We start from the raw sequence: 4046 nt of genomic DNA on the forward strand, positions 1-4046 counted from the left end.
TGTGATGAACATTGATTCCCCAAACAAGGTAAAACACAAAGTTGGTTGTCAAGTGGCTTAAGCTGATTTAAATAGTACATTCACTGCAGTAATTGGATTTAAACCTGACTATGATAGATGTATTCAAGTGTTAGTGTGTGGTTAGAATCTGAACACCAGCCAGATACAAGATGCATAAAACAACTAGGTTTCAAAAAGGTCATCATCAGCATTTCAACCTGCTGTCCAGACATCAACAGAAAAATCCTAGCAAGGTAATACAGTCTAATCCCTAAAACTGCTTCACTTTCACTTATTCACAAACACACACGCTCTTGTTAAACACGGTTTCTCCTTTAGTGAAAGCAAGACTGTAAAGCTGCTGGTTCCAGAAGGTTCTGGATCAGAAACCCTGCAGGGAAACAGTGCCTTAAGTGATTCATAACCAAGAGTATGTCTCGCTCACCTGCTGTGCTGCTTAGGCCCGTCACAATTATGACAATTTTATAAGTGCCATTATTTTAGCCAGTTGTGAGAAATGAACACAATAAAATTATAAGATTTATTGTAATCTATTTAAAAAGTCCAGCAGCACTGCTGTGTCTGATTCAATCATACCAGCACAATACACACTAACACACCACCACCATGTCAGTGTCACTGCAGTGCTGAGAATCATCCACCACCCAAATAATACCTACTCTGTAGTGGTCCTGTGGGGGTCCTGACCATTGAAGAACACGGACTACAGTCAGTAATTGTAGAGCTACAAAGTGACATTATTTTAGCCAGTTGTGAGAAATGAACGCAGTAAAATTATAAGATTTTACATACATTTATTTTCATGTTTTACCACCACGTTATCCTGGTCAAGGTTGCCGTGGGTCTGGTTTCCTCTGGTTTACTGAATGCAATGAAGCAACACTCTAAACACCCCCTCCCAACTGTTAGTCTCAGGTAAAGATGTTGTAGTGACATCTTAGCCATTTAATATACAGTAAGTTGTATTTCATACAGTGTTCATACAATGTACTTCCAGTGCATACACCGATCAGTCATAACATTAAAACCACCTCCTTGTTTCTACACTCACTGTCCATTTTATCAGCTCCACTTACCATATAGAAGCACTTTGTAGTTCTACAATTACTGACTGTAGTCCATCTATTTTTCTACATACTTTTTTAACCTCCTTTTTCTCTGTTCTTCAATGGTCAGGACCCCCACAGGACCACCACAGAGCAGGTATTATTTGGGTGATGGATCATTCTCAGCACTGCAGTGACACTTACATGGTGGTGGTGTGTTAGTGTGTGTTGTGCTGGTATAAGTGGATCAGACACAGCAATGCTGCTGGAGTTTTTAAACACCTCACTGTCACTGTTGGACTGACTTTACATCTACAAGGTGGACCAACTAGGTAGGAGTGTCTAATAGAGTGGACAGTGAGTGGACACGGTATTTAAAAACTCCAGCAGTGCTGCTGTGTCTGATCCACTTATACCAGCACAACACACACTAACACACCACCACCAGGTCAGTGTTACTGCAGTGCTGAGAATCATCCACCACCCAAATAATACCTGCTCTGTGGGGGTCCTGACCATTGAAGAACACTGACTAGAGTCAGTAATTGTGGAACTACAAAAAGCTTCCATATGGTAAGTAGAGAAACAAGGAGGTGGTTTTAATGTTATGGATGATCAGTGCATATATATATATTTCAAATTTCCCACAAAATGTCTTAACAAATCTGAAAATATGAACAAATCAGGGCTGTCATGGACATACACTAAGAAAGTTCTGAAAAAAAGAGATGTTCAAGAATCATATTTAAAATGTAAAATAATGTGAATTTTAGACATTAATGCTGCAACTGTTTTGTGTAGAACTCAATTGTAAGGCTTTAAAAAATTATTAAACTGTACTTAAATGGAAAAGCTTCAAAGCCGTAACAAAAAAAAAAAATCCTCCAGTATAGAGACTGGTAGTTTAGTGGTTAAAATACTAAACTAGTAATCAGAAGGTTGCTGGTTCAAGACCCACCACTGCCTCACCGTTGGGCCCCTTATTTACATTTCTGGCATTTAGCGGACGCTTTTATCCAAAAACACTTACAGCTGTGACTATCATTCGTTCCTGCCGGTACAACCAGTTTAATACTCTGCAAGTAGAAATCTCACATGGCCACATAGCATCCCTGGGCAGGGGCACCAGACAAGATTCCACAGCATGCCTTCAGCCTTAAAATAAGGAAGTCAAAAGAGGAGTGAGCCGTCACTCAGTTCCAGGATGAGCTGAAAACTGTAGGAACAGCATTTACATTTGCGATCCACTCGCTAAAATAGGTTAGATAAATGTCTAAAAGTTTGTACAGTCGATGGCATGTATTATTCCAAGAACACCAGACAGTGGATGAACAGAGTTAAACAGAGGGGGACATTAGTAAAATAAAGAAATCTCATCATATACGAGAATTTACCAAGATATTGACGACATGAAAACATTTCCATACTAATTTTTGGGCTTGCAAGGCAATTTTCACTACAAACATCCAAAAGCTGAGGTGCTCCGGTGGAGCCTACACAGACGTGATTGATTATGTCTGAGAGTGTGGTGGTTGAATCACTGCAATACATACCCTGCCTTGCACCCAGTGTTTCCCCAGTGGAGCCAGGCACACCATAACCCTGACTAGGATAAACCAGTTAATAAAAATGAAGTGAAATAAACACTTTGAAACAGTTTGAGAAAGCCAAAGAGGCTTAAACCAACATTTCATTTTGGACAAGACTGGGGGTGACTAACGGCCCTTCCTCTTTAATGGGTCGTAACATATTACTGAATCGTAAGTGACCGAAACAACCTAGCTGTTGGGAGGTGCACTTGTAAGTGCAGGTCCCAAGCCTGGATAAAAATAGGGTTGCTGCAGGAAGGGCAAAAAAGTTTATGCTCATAAACACATACTGTATGTTTTTTAATACTTGAATGAAAGAAAGAATTGAAGACATGTTCTGTAAGATTCGAATTCTAATACATATATTTACACACAAACTGGCTAAATACACCGATCAGCCGTAACATCTACACACATTGTCCATTTTATCAGCTCCACTTACCATATAGGAGCACTTTGTAGTTCTACAATTACTGACTGTAGTCCATCTGTTTCTCTGCATGCTTTGTTAGACCCCTTTCACCCTGTTCTTCAATGGTCAGGACCCCCACAGAGCAGGTTTTATTTAGGTGGTGGATCATTCTCAGCACTGCAGTGACATGGTGGTGGTGTGTTAGTGTGTGTTGTGCTGGTATGAGTGGATCAGACACAGAAATGCTGATGGAGCTAACTGTCTAACTCCACTAACTGTCACTGCTGGACTGAGAATAGTCCACCAGCCAACAGCGCCCCGTAGGCAGCGTCCTGTGACCACTAATGAAGGTCTAGAAGATGACCAACTCATACAGCAGCAATAGATGAGCCATCGTCTCTGACTTTACATCTACAAGGTGGACCAACTAGGTAGGCGTGTCTAATAGAGTGGACAGTGAGTGGACACGGTATTTAAAAACTCCAGCAGCGCTGCTGTCTGGTCCACTCATACCAGCACAACACACACTAACACACCACCACCATGTCAGTGTCACTGCAGTGCTGGGAATGATCCACCACCTAAATAATATCTGCTCTGTGGTGGTCCTGACCATTGAAGAACAGGGTGAAGGCAGGCTAAAAAGGTATGTAGAGAAACAGATGGACTACAGTCAGTAATTGTAGAACTACAAAGTGCTTCTATATGGTAAGTGGAGCTGATAAAATGGACAGTGAGTGTAGAAACAAGGAGGTGGTTTTAATGTTATGGTTGATCAGTGTATATGTTTTTTTTTATTGATAATTATTTTATCAATGTAAATTTTTGGAGTAACCTGTTTAATACTGAGTATTTCTCTTCTACCATTAATGTTAATGAGTGCCATGAAGTCAATCAATGCAATAACTACATTTCATAATGCTGACAGGCCTAATGCTGCTCCATGCTGGAAAAGTAAGATAAAATCGATGGACTTGC

This window comes from Trichomycterus rosablanca, chromosome 2, assembly GCF_030014385.1.
Source record: "Trichomycterus rosablanca isolate fTriRos1 chromosome 2, fTriRos1.hap1, whole genome shotgun sequence".
NCBI classification, from domain to species: Eukaryota; Metazoa; Chordata; class Actinopteri; order Siluriformes; family Trichomycteridae; genus Trichomycterus; species Trichomycterus rosablanca.